Source organism: Tursiops truncatus, chromosome 12 (assembly GCF_011762595.2).
Source record: "Tursiops truncatus isolate mTurTru1 chromosome 12, mTurTru1.mat.Y, whole genome shotgun sequence".
Classification (NCBI taxonomy): domain Eukaryota; kingdom Metazoa; phylum Chordata; class Mammalia; order Artiodactyla; family Delphinidae; genus Tursiops; species Tursiops truncatus.
This window is the reverse complement of record NC_047045.1, coordinates 20,322,268-20,335,987: the sequence shown is the minus strand read 5'-3', so window position 1 is coordinate 20,335,987 and position 13,720 is coordinate 20,322,268. Positions and strand designations below refer to the sequence as shown.

The 13,720-nt window shown below is 38.9% G+C and overlaps 1 long non-coding RNA gene across 3 annotated transcripts in view; it reads right to left on the bottom strand.

The window, feature by feature from the left end:
• LOC141275998 (uncharacterized) overlaps window positions 1–13,720 on the bottom strand; it is a 447,783-nt gene that overhangs the window by 260,535 nt on the left and 173,528 nt on the right. For all 3 annotated transcript variants that reach the window (XR_012324734.1, XR_012324733.1, XR_012324735.1), the window contains exon 2: window positions 6,508–6,612. This is a non-coding gene — a long non-coding RNA (uncharacterized lncRNA). The remainder of the gene's footprint in view (window positions 1–6,507; window positions 6,613–13,720) is intronic.

Genomic DNA, 13,720 nt, shown 5'->3' with positions numbered 1-13,720 from the left:
GAAGTAAATAAAAGAGATTTTCTTTTCTCTTTAAAATGAGTTCTTATAGAGATTTTGTGAAAAAAAACAAACAAAACAAGTAAAGGAAAAAATAGCATTAAAGATAGTTCAACTGAGCTATGTATTTTTTGCAATTCACTGGAAAACAAAGGATAATGCCATCCTTAAATGCATAGTTAAACTATGCTTTTAAATCACTGTGGAAAAAAATCCATTATAATCAGAACAACACATGCACAAAAATCTAACATTTAGATTCTTTCAAACAATATCATAAAATAAATTATTTAAAAAAGTTTAAAAAATTTAACTCATAAGTACATAGATTGTTTCAATCTTTGACTTTTTGTTTCTCTGCCAACAAAAGACAGCAACCAAAATTAGGAAGTATTTTCCAAAATAAAGAACAAAAAGAAATAAGAATGGCATTCATATATTTGGCAATTCAATATTCATTAAATACTTCTGATCTGGCAGGCTTTGTGCTAGGCAGATACAATAATAATTGAAGTAGCAAGTTTTTACTGACTCTTTACTATGTGTTAGGCACCTGTGCTAAACAGTTTTTATTTATTACCCATTAAATCTTCACCCAAAAAGCCTATGAGGTCAGTACCATACCCAAAGGCAAGAACAGATGGATGTCAGAGCTACACTAGGACCTGAGACATCTGACTCCAGGCATGAACTCTTCAGTGTCACTGCCAAGGTGCAGAGGACCCAGGACCAGCTCCTAGAGGGGTCATAAACAAGTGCTTAACCTGCTAGAAATGTTAATGATACAGTCAAGGCCACAGTGACCATGAAGAAAACTCCTTCTCCTTAATTTATTCATTCAACAAATATTTATTGAATGGCTGTTCTGGACATCAAGGGCCCGGCAGTTGACAAGACAAAGTCCCTGTCCTCATGTAATGTGCACTCACCTAAAGAAACACGCAATAAAAAAAAAGTGCGCAATTTCAGTTAGTGATAAGTATAAAGAAGAAATGCACAGCATTTCAGGGAAGGCCTCTTTGAGGAGATGACATTTGGACAGAGACCCGAATCTCAGTGATGTGAGGACACCAGCCTTGCAAAGATCCAGGGAGAGCATTCCAGGCAGAGCGAAAAGCAGATGTAAAATCCCTAAGTCTAGAACAAGCTTGGCGTATTCCAGGTCCCAGGGAGAGGGAGAGAGTGAACATCAGATACAAGGGCAGAGAACTAGTGGGGACCAGATGACAAAAAACCTTCAAGGACAAGGTTAAGAATATTTTTTAAAATCTTTTCATTTGGAAATAATTTCAACCTTACAAAAAGTTTAAAGAACAATAGTACAAAGAAGATTCAAATGGCTTTTATCCAGATTTGTATATTGTTAACGTTTTACCCCATCTGCTTTATCTCTTGTGGTGTGTGTGCCTGCATGTGTGTGTGTGTACAATTTTTTAGAACCCTTTGAGAGTAAGTTGCATGCATCTTGGTCCTTTGCCCCTAAATGCTTCAATGTGTATTTCCTAAGAATGAGAATATTCTCTTAGATAATCACTATATAGTAATCAACCTCAGTAAATTTAACATTAATACAACACTTTTGTCTAAGCACCATGATCCAGTTCTATCAGTTGATCTAATGACAATGTCCTTTACAGCCTTTTTCCCCTCCAGTACAGAATCTTGTCTAGAATCAGGGATTTCATTAGTTTTCATATCCCAAGTAAAACATTACTTATCATGGGTTGGTCTAATCGTTCCTTGGAGAGTAGGTTCAGGTAATGGATCCCAGCCAGAACACTACCTGAGTGATATGTTCTTCCCAGGTTAGCCCATCTGGAGGCACTCAACGTCCATCTGCCCCTCATGTTAATTTTGATCACCCAGTCAAGGTGTATCTATTTCTCCACCGTAGTTACAATTTTTTCCTTACAATCAATACATCACAGAGACCATGTAACTATCCTGCCCTTCATCAAAATTTCCCTATAAATTCAGCATCCATTAATGAGTCTTAACTGAACCAGTCTGTACCATGATGGTTGCAAAATGGTGATTTTGTTGTCTCTTGGGGTTTTTTTTAATTTATTTATTTTTGGCTGCGTTGGGTCTTCGTTGCTGTGCGCTGGCTTTCTCTAGTTGCGGCGAGCAGGGGCTACTCTTTGTTGCAGTGCGCGGGCTTCTCACTGCGGTAGCTTCTCTTGGGGCAGAGCACAGGCTCTAGGCGCACGGGCTTCAGTGGTTGTGGCTCACGGGCTCGACAGGACAGGCTCAGTAGTTGTGGTACATGAGTTTAGTTGCTCTGCGGCATGGGGGATCTTCCTGGACCAGGGCTTGAACCCATGTCCACTGCATTGGCAGGAGGATTCTTAATGACTGTGCCACCAGGGAAGACCCAAAATGGTGATTTTGAACGACAAGATTCCTTGCACGTTTACTGGTTATTCCTTAGCATTCTATTGTAAGTAAGAGCCCTCCCCTCTCCCCATTTATACATGTATTTATTTACTTATCATCAGTATGGATTCATGGATTTCTATTTTTCCAATGGTATATAAGTCATTAATGTTTTTAACAATTTCAGAGCTCAAATTTCCCCCTTCTTCCCTTCAAACTGGTTCATATGTTCTTGTGATATGATCTCATTATTTCTGGGAGCACTCCTTTATACTTTCTGGCATAATGCCATCCAATAGGATTTTCTGCAATGCTGGGGATTTTCCATATCTATGCTATCCAATGCTGTAGCCACTGGCCCCATGTGGCTACTGAGCTTTTGAAATGTGGCTGGTGCAAATGAGGAACACATTTGTTAATTATATTTAATTTTAATTAATGTAATTTTAAATAGCCACCAAAACTAGTGGCTAACATTATAATCTAGCAAGATGAGATATTCTAGGATCATCTTTTAACCTACCCTGCCTCAGCCCTGGAATTAGCAACTTCTCCAAGGAGCCCTGTTTCCTTTCAAAAGGGAATGATATTAGAGACCAAGGTCTGATATACATACATAGATATTATACACACACATGTACATACATAAACTTGTGCACATATGCATATATACAGAAATAAATGAAAAAGAAATGAAGGAAACGATAGCAAAGATCAATAAAACTAAAAGCTGGTTCTTTGAGAATATAAACAAAATTGATAAACCACTAGCCAGACTCATGAAGAAAAAAAGGGAGAAGACTCAAATCAACAGAATTACAAATGAAAAAGGAGAAGTAACAACTGACACTGCAGAAATACAGAGGATCATGAGAGATTACTACAAGCAACTCTATGCCAATAAAATGGACAATCTGGAAGAAATGGACAAATTCACAGAAAAGCACAACCTTCCGAGACTGAACAAGGAAGAAATAGAATATAAAAACAGACCAATCAAAAGCACTGAAATTGAGACTGTGATTAAAAATCTTCCAACAAACAAAAACGCAGGACCAAATGGATTCACAGGCAAATTCTATGAAACATTTAGAGAAGAGCTAACACCTATCCTTCTCAAACTCTTCCAAAATATAGCAAAGGGAGGAATACTGCCAAACTCATTCTACAAGGCCACCATCACCCTAACACCAAAACCAGACAAAGATGTCACAAAGAAAGAAAACTACAGGTCAATAGCCCTGATGAATACAGATGCAAAAATCCTCAACAAAATACTAGCAAACAGAATCCAACAGCACATTAAAAGGATCATATACCATGATCAAGGGGAGTTTATCTCAGGAATGCAAAGATTCTTCAATATATGTGAATCAATCAATGTGACACACCATATTAACAAATAGAGGCAGAAAAAACATATGATCATCTCAATAGATGCAGAAAAAGCTTTTGACACAATTCAACACCCATTTATGATAAAAACTCTCCAGAAAATAGGCATAGAGGGAAATTACCTCAACATAATAAAGGCCATATATGACAAACCCACAGCCAACATCATTCTCAATGGTGAAAAATTGAAACCATTTCCTCTAAGATCAGGAACAAGACAACGTTATCCACTCTCACCACTATTATTCAACATAGTTTTGGAAGTTTTAGCCACAGCAATCAGAGAAGTAAAAGGAATCCAAACCGGAAAAGAAGAAGTAAAGCTGTCACTGTTTGCAGATGACATGATACTATACATAGAGAATCCTAAAGATGCTACCAGAAAAATACTAGAGCTAACCAGTGAATTTGGTAAAGTAGCAGGATACAAAATCAATGCACAGAAATCTCTGGCATTCCTATACACTAATGATGAAAAATCTGAAAGAGAAATTAAGGAAACGCTCTCATTTACCATTGCAACAAAAGAATAAAATACCTAGGAATAGGGCTTCCCTGGTGGCGCAGTGGTTGAGAGTCTGCCTGCCGATGAAGGGGACACGGGTTCGTGCCCCGGTCCGGGAAGATCCCACATGCCGCGGAGCGGCTGGGCCCATGAGCCATGGCTGCTGAGCCTGCGCGTCCGGAGCCTGTGCTCCGCAATGGAGAAGCCACAACAGTGAGAGGCCCGTGTACCGCAAAAAAACAAAAACAAAAACAAAAAAACTAAAAATAGAATTACCATATGACCCAGCAATCCCACTATTGGGCATATACCCTGAGAAAACCATAATTCAAAAAGAGTCATGTAGCACGATGTTCACTGCAGCTTTATTTACAATAGCCAGGACATGGAAGCAACCTAAGTGTCCATCAACAGGTGAATGGATAACGAAGATGTGGCACATATATACAATGGAACATAACTCAGCCATAAAAAGAAACGAAATTGAGTTATTTGTAGTGAGGTGGATGGACCTAGACTCTGTCATACAGAGTGAAGTAAGTCAGAAAGAGAAAAATGAATACTGTATGCTAACACATATATATGGAATCTAAAAAAAAAAAAAAAAAATGTTTCTGAAAAACCTAGGGGCAGGACAGGAATAAAGACACAGACGTAGAGAATGGACTTGAGGACATGGGAAGGGGGAAGGGTAAGCTAGGACAAAGTGAGAGAGTGGCATGGACATATATACACTACCAAATGTAAAATAGATAGTTAGTGGGAAGCAACCACATAGCACAGGGAGATAAGCTCAGTGCTTTTTGACCACATAGAGGGGTGGGATAGGGAAGATGGGAGGGAGACGCAAGAGGGAGGAGATATGGGGATATGTGTGTACGTATAGCTGATTCACTTTGTTATAAAGCAGAAACTAACACACCATTGTGAAGCAATTACACTGCAATAAAGATGTTTAAAAAAAATGAACATATAGGAAAAAAGTTTTTTAAGAAAGAAAATAACTCCAGGTAGCAGAGCAAGTAGTCACGAAATCTTCAAAGTATAATAATTAATTCTTATCCGTAGACAAGAGAAGATATTGCATATTAAATATAAATAGACTGAAAAAACAAAGCACCATCAGAGAACAAAAAAGACATCTTGGAAGTTAAAAATATTATAGCAGAAATGAAGAATTCAAGAGAAGCATTGGAAAAATAAAGTTGAGAAAGTCTCCTAGAGAATAAAACCAGAAAATAAGAAATAAAAAAATAAGAAAATCAGCGGATCATTAAGGCAGGGGTGGGGGAGAGTGGCGGCTAGCAACAAAATAAGAGTCATTCCAGAGAGAACAGAATAAATATTCTGTGTTCTATAGCTTTGGTGTATTTTTATAAAATGTCTCAATTTTTTTAGAGCAAAGAGAGAAGACATTTAAAATTCATAACCCTTTAGATTTGTCTGTTGAGAAGACACTTCCAGACAAACCCGAAAGGATCATTCATATTCTACCTGCAGTTCCTTCCAACACACATTTAGGCTCATTATTCAAACCAGGAAAGGATTACCAAGTTAGTTTTCTCTTTTCCAAGCTATGCAAAACAGTTTCAATAATCTAATACAATTCATATATATATATATCCCCTACTGTTTTTATCAAAGGATTTCATCCAGGTTTGTCACCCTACCTCCAGCTGTGCCTGAGTATCACTAGAGTTCAGTCTCTCCAAACAATTCTCCAGTCCTCTGGCAGGTGTGGAAAGGGCTTCATCTGACTTCAGGGAGTGGGGCAGGAGTCCAGGGTCCTAGCTGTCTCTTCCAACCAATCAAGATCCTCTCCTCACCACAGAGGAAGTGTCTGGTACCTGCCTTCCACCCTGCTCCTATCCCATGTGCCTCTTATTGGAAGTAGACATTAGACACATCCCACATTTGTGTACAAACACAAATTCCTATGACCAATTAATTTCCAAAAGGGTTTCCCCCCAGATTTCTAGGCACAGACGCAAAAGGGCTATATTTACCGACAGACACTTATAAAAGACTAACTTTTTGTACAAAGGGGAAAGGCGCTTGTTTTGTCTCTTACAGACACACAGAGATGTGACAGCCTCAGTTTTTATAACTTCAGCCAACATCAAGAGCAAATATAGATCCATGGAAGTCCATTATGCTATTGATATTTTACCTTTGAAATTGTCACAGACCTTTAGATACTTCCACACACTTTTCAAAGGCTCTCCCAAACTAACCTTAGCTTTCGGTCTCTAAACTGGAAGACAGCAGGCCACCCAGGTCCTCCAGGCTCTCACCCTACACACAGCTTCTGGCAGCCAGACCAGATCGTTGGCAGAGCTCTGTTTAGAAACAAACAAACAAAAAAAAAAACCAGCCTTTTAATCATTTAGTCAATTTTCACCCAGCATTCATGATTTATAGGAACAGATTCTTTTCGTTTCTAATTTTAAAATGAGAAAGACGTTTTAACCAGAGCAGGTCGGTGGCCATCAGACTTTGGCACATGAGCTCAGAAATGGAGCACACTTGCCGCTCTCTCATTAAACTTGAGGGTCAGTAATAACAGCATCAGAACATGAAAGTCACAGAGACACAAAAGATATTAAAGTTACACTGATTGTGACATTCCTTGATCCAGGAGCTATTTCTTCATTATCTTGCATGCTTTGAAGGTGAATACACATTTTTTTTTTCTCTTGAGACCAAGACAAATAGCAAAGATAATTTTATCAGTAGTCAGAAAGGCAAATATTCAACAGCACAGGAAATACCTTATTAACCCCACAGTTGAGACAGACTATTGTTCTGACTAAATCAAGTCTAGTGACCCTGTGAGAAAGAGATGGGTGACCCAAATGCCAGGAAATAAGAGAATACTCAATAAAAACAAACAGACAAAAAGGTCATATGTAAGGAGTCATCTAGATTGCTGTTATCTCCTACCCAAAGAGAAGAGATGCCCTGTCTTTGATAGTAAACTTAAAACACAAAGATTAAAAATATATTCCAGTGTTTCCTCCAAGAATGAAGGCAATAGAAGAGTTGTCTTAAAAACAAAACTAGATTAAATCTATAATCAGAGGAAGTGAAGGTAAAATATTTATTGCCAGATAGTAAGATTCACCTAGAGAGCTGAAAAGAGCAAATCTGTGTTCTTGGGGCCCAAGAGATGCACATCTCAGACAACACAGTGTCATTGACTCCCACAGTTGAATAGAGTTGGGTGATTTTATTGGGACCTGTAACTCTCCCATAGATCCATGGAATATCTATGGTAACTGTGCAAGAAAAACTCAGAAACAAAAGGTCAGCATTTAAAAAGTAATTTTATTTGAAATTTTACATGTTACATTTCAGAAGAACTGGGCTCTCAATAATGGATATAGCAAATATTTAAGGAAAAATCCTCAAGGTTTTATTTGTCTGTTTAAAATTCTCAGTGGTGGAAAGTAACGGTTACGCCACACAATTGTTGTATCTGCCAGGATCTTACTTCTCTGTCAATATAGCATTTAGTTAGGGAGGGATCAACTTACAGGAAATCTATCTTGCCGACTACAGGAAACATGGTGTTTGTGGTCGTGTGTGTGTGTGTGTGTGTGTGTGTGTGTGTGTGTGTGTGTAGTACATGTACACATGCACTTTATGTTTGAGTGGGTTTCTGTGTGCTTAGATAAAATGGCAAGAGGGTAAGGTACCTGTTTTGCTGCCTCACACTTCTATGACCTAGTTGTACTTCCTGTTTAAAGTACATCACATGTAAAGCCTCGCATCATAGCTAATACTTTACAGAGGTTTATTTGAAAGCCAATTATGTATTAAGAACTATCCTAAGTATTGGAAATATAGTCGTTAAGACGATTTTAAAAGCCCCCGCCCTCATCTTTGAAAATTGAGACTAGCTTTACTCATTCTAACATCCCTCAGAGCACCTCACTCAGTACTTCACGTATACATAATATATGCCAAAGAAATTATTGTTAAATTGAATTGAGTTTTTATTAGAAGTTGACTTCTAAATGAAGTTGTATTGTAGTAATGCTATTGTAAATGGGTATCTGGGTCCAATTATTGTTTCAATCAAATGTGAATCGATTAAAACATTATTTTTCACAAACACACAATACACCAGCACTGAGACTAATGTTGGTTAGAAGGAATCACCAAAATTGTTGGTTAGATACTAAAACATTAATACCTAGTGATAGCTGTTTTAATCTTAAGCTCAACTATTTCCATTTCTGAGTCATTACAATTAAAAATCCTCTTTTATTTATACATAGATACTTGAATTCTTCCTTTTAAATTAAAGATAAATTGTTGAAGGCCTCCCATATCGTGTGAGTCAGTAAGACTTTTTTTTTCATCCAAAGCCGGTTCACAAGAGTACACAGGTTTTTTCCTCAATCATTAATATTGACAGATCCCTTCCCAAATCAGTAAGAATTTGCCAAGCTGTGGGCAACTCCAAGGCAGAGCCTCTCTCTTCAAAATGTTCAGTACAACACCCGACACAGGGTAAAGTCTCACCCAGTGATTGTTAGATTGGACCACATTTATTGCTTTTGACTAGGAACCCTGTCATCACACAACACTACAACTGATTTCCTTTGACATTTTTTTCTCTAGAATCTAACTTCATTCTGTCTAACTTTGAAGATGATTTGGGAACTCAAAAATATAGCATATTTTACGTTACCCACGTAGACTAAAAATTAAACATTTTCTTAAGTATAGGAAAAATTCTTGAACACTTATGACTTTTAAAAGTAAGTCAAGGACTTCCCTGGTGGTGCAGTGGTTAAGAATCTGCCTGCCAGTGCAGGGGACATGGGTTCGAGCCCAGGTCCAGGAAGATCCCACATGCCGCAGAGCAACGAAGCCCATGCGCCACAACTACTGAGCCTGCGTTCTAGAGCATGCGAGCCACAACTACTGAGCCCGCACACCCAGAGGCCTTGCTCAACAAGAGAAGCCCCCACAATGAGAAGTTCACGCACCACAACAAAGATTAGCCCCTGCTCGCCGCAACTACAGAAAGCCCACGTGCCTCAACGAAGACCCAACACAGCGAAAAATAAATAAATATTTTAAAAATAACTATAAAAGTAAGTCAAAAGTAGTTTTAGTTTTGTGATTTTGGTCTTCTAGATTATATTAGATGCCTCAGATATTTTCTTTTTCTTTTTAATTGAGGGACAAACTCAGAATCTTTATAATGATTCATTTATTCTGTTTTATATTGCAAGCAACAAAACGTCATTTTTGTTCCTCCTAGACACAAAACCATACTGTAGGCAGGAAAAAGCCTAAAATGTCTTGCACCAGCACTTCTTTGTAAAGGAGGGTCACACTAAACATATATAGTGGGATAAATGTCCATGTGTTCGGATGTGCAAAAAGCAATATTTCTATATACTTCTGTAGTAACATAATTTCCTTCAAGCCCCCCCCCAATTCCATCTGATGAGAGAAAATACAATCTTAGTCAACTCTGCTGAAGTTAGACGTTTCCGTTAAAATTCAATAAAATTTAGTTAGAAAGTCAATATAGGACTTTTCTATCACCATTTTTCTCCCCCATTTAGTATCTTCTAAATTCCTGGGGCAGCGATGACCTAGTGTCATGGCATGAGGATGAGACATTTGTCCATCTTGGACTCTGTGTCCAGGCTCGATCCTCTGTACATGCTGAATTCACTGTCCTGGGAACAGGAACCGCAGTTCAGGCAGGATTATCAGTGCCGGCTGGATTCACTTTCCATACCAGTTCCCTGTGGCCCTTAGGTATGGTCATTTCTTCTCTACACTGGCATCTACACAAGCATCCATACTCTCAGGAAGACTCCAGCTACATCTTCCACTTAATTTCCATCAAAAGCATCATTTGTCACAACTCTAGACCACTCTGGGTTGGCCAGCTCTCTTTCTCAGCCTGGAGTGGCAGGAACCCTGATGGAGTGGTCTTGGGTGTCCTCCGTTTCCTCATACTGAGACTCTGTATCTGCTATTCACATAGATTGTCTCTACTCACTGCCCCTACAACAGGGTAGGGGTGGGAGTTCCAGTGCAGTGCTTTCCAGATAAGAAGACAAACCTCTCTTCTGCTCTCAGGTTCCCAGACCTATGAATGGCTGTATTGCTAATCTGAGAGGGGAGGGGCAAGAAACAAGGCCCCTTTTCAGAAACCTTCAATAGCCTCTATGTATCTTGCTTACATTTCCAACAATTTTTGCCTTCTCCCTGCCTTTCAGAATACTTATATAGTCTGAGAGAGAGAGAGAGAGAATACTTATTGTTTAGGACAAATAAATTGACCTGAGAGCTCTGCTTCTGAAATCAAAATTCAAGCTCTTAAATCTCAAAATTATCGTCTCTGTCTCGGCCTTCAAAAGAACTTTTAAAAAAACCCACAAATCTAATTTTTTTCTCCTTCTGCTCTTCCATAGTATCAACCTACCCTGAGGACAGCAATCCTAGAATGTTCCAGCTACCTAGACTGTGGGAAAGTTGAGATGTGTGCATATTTCAGGGTCTGGGCTATAAAAAGAAGCAAAATTAGTTTTTTCAAATACAGGATGTTTAATACTGGCAATGAATTTGGAAGGTGTTGGAAAGCTAGTAGAACAAAAATTGGACTTTGAGATAACCCTAGGAGGCAGCCACCACCCCTAGGGCTTGGAGAACAAAAAGGAAAAGATGGATGTTACCAGATCCTAGGACCTCAGATGAAGCGCTGCCATGGAGTTGGAGTTATGACAGTGAAGGGGTGCTCTCAGCTGGTGCACAGACCTCTGGGCAGCGGTGGGCCCACATGGTTGGTACTCGGACCCCTGAGGGGACACTGCAGTCTGGTGCTTGGACTCCTGACAAGGTACTGCAATGGCTGGCTCTCAAACCTCTGAGGAAGGCACTGCTCATCTGATCTTGGATTCCTGAGTCAGTTCCTTGAACGACTGGTGCTCAGATCTCTGAGAGGGCAGCGCCCATCTAATCTTGGACTTTTCAGGGGTTATGCATGCTTCCCAGTGGCACTCAAAGCTCTGAACTGAGGTCTCTTGAGGGCCATGTTCCAGTACTCAGAAGAGGTATTGCACAGCTCGTGCTTAGACTTCTGAGGAGGAGGCCTTGCAGCTGCTGTTTGGCAAACCAAAAAATGCAGGAGCTGGAAGCATCTGCTCCTGTATCTCCTTCTGCTGAAAGGATGCTTACAGGACCTGGGAACAGGATGAGTGTCCCTTCTCCCTTTCTCCTGCTTTCCAGTCTCCTGCTAGTTCCTCCCTTTGGATTGCAAAGGTATCTTGAAAATGTAGTTTGCAGACTCTTAGACTGACACCATAGAGCCAAGTATAGAAGGGTGGGCATGAGTTAAGAAACAATAGGTTGGTAGCTAGTACAACACACAAAAAAATGTGTCCATGGAGGGAAGGATAAAGAGAATACTTCAAAGTGTTGTGAAGGAGATACTTTTCAAGCAAACAGTCGTACTGCAAAAGTACCTGGACCAGGCATGAGTTTCCCCATCTGCTTTCTATCAAACAAGTTTATAATTCATTTTTTTAACATCTTTATTGGAGTCTAATTGCTTCACAATGGTGTGTTAGTTTCTGCTTTATAACAAAGTAAATCAGCCATATATATATATATATATATATATATATATATATATATATATATATATATCCCCATATCTCCTCCCTCTTGCGTCTCCCTCCCACCCTCCCTATCCCACCCCTCTAGGTGGTCACAAAGCACTGAGCTGATCTCCCTGTGCTATGCGGCTGCTTCCCACTAGCTATCTATTTCACATTTGGTAGTGTATATATGTCCATGCCACTCTCTCACTTTGTCCCAGCTTACCCTTCCCCCTCCCCGTGTCCTCAAGTTCATTCTCATTTTTATTTTTTATTAACAAAAGGTTAGAATTTACTGTCACATGAGATTAGAGAACTAAAACTTGGCTCTGCAACACTAAGAAGGCACCCTAATGAAATGAGACTTTTAGGACAGGTATTGATACATTTTGCTAGAGAAACAAGGGAAGAAAAATAGCCTCTGCCCACTTGAGCAAAGCCTGCAGTGGAAGACCTCAGGAGTTTGGATCTGTATCATCTGCACCACCACTCAGCACAATCAGAAGAGGTAGGGTGGGGTCAAGTTCACCATCAGTTCAACTTGTATCTTGTGGTTCCCTGGCCCTGACCAATCCAATACAGACTCTTCACTTCTGATCACAGACTTTGAGTTTGTCTGTGGCTCTTCTCAAGCCCCTGCCCTAGCTCCATCTCCCGATTTGGGCTTTCATTGTCCCTCCTTTGGTCTTTGTGATAGTTAATTTTATGTGTCAACTCTGCTAGGCTATGGTGCCCAGTTGTTTGGTCAAATACTAATCTAGATATTGCTGTGAAAATGTTTTACCTATTTTTATTGAAGTATGATTAACAATAATTAATATAAGTATATTATATCAGGTTCAGGTATACGACATAGTAATTCACTATTTATACACATTTATAAGATGATCACCAAAGTAAGTCTAGTCACCCTGTCACCATTTAAAGTTATTACAATACCATTGACTCTACTCCCCATGACACATCCCCATGACATTTATAACTAGAAGTTTGTACCTCTTAATTCCCTTCACCTATTTCACTCATCCCCGCCAGCCTCATCTTCTCTGGCAACCACTAGTTTCTCCTCTGGATCTATGAATCTGTTTCTGTTTTTATTTTGGAAGGTTGTGTTTTCATTTTTATTTGTCTCTGGGTATTTTTTTTTTATTTCTTCTTCTTTGATTTCTTCATTGACCCACTGTTGTTTGGTAGCATGTTGTTTATTCACCATGTGTTTGTGTTATTTCCAGTTTTCTTCTTGTAGTTGATTTCTAGTCTCACAGCATTGTAGTCTGAAAATATGCTTGATATGATTTTAATCTTAAATTTACTGAAACTTGTTTTGTGTCCTAACATGCCATCTATTCAGGAGGATGTTCCACGTGCACTTAAAAAAAATGTGTGTTCTGCTGTCTTGGGATGAAATGTTCTGTAGATATCTATTAAGTTCATCTGATCTAATATGTTGTTTAAGGCTAGTGTTCCCATATTGATTTTCTGTCTGAATGATCTACCCATTGCCGTAAGTGGGGTATTAAAGTTCCTTAGTATTATTGTATTACTGTCAATTTCTCCCTTTTGTTCTGTTAAATATAAATATGCTTTATCTATATTTAGTTGTACTATGTTGGGTGCATAAGTACTTATAAGTGTTATTTTGTTTGATTGACTCTTTTATCATTATGTAATATCTTTCTTTGTCTCTTGTTATAGCCTTTGCTTTTAAGTCTATTTTGTCTGATATAAATATTGCCACCCTAGCTTTTTTGTTTCCATTTGCATGAAATATCCTTTTTCATCCTTCACTTTTAGTCTCTGTATCTTCAGATCT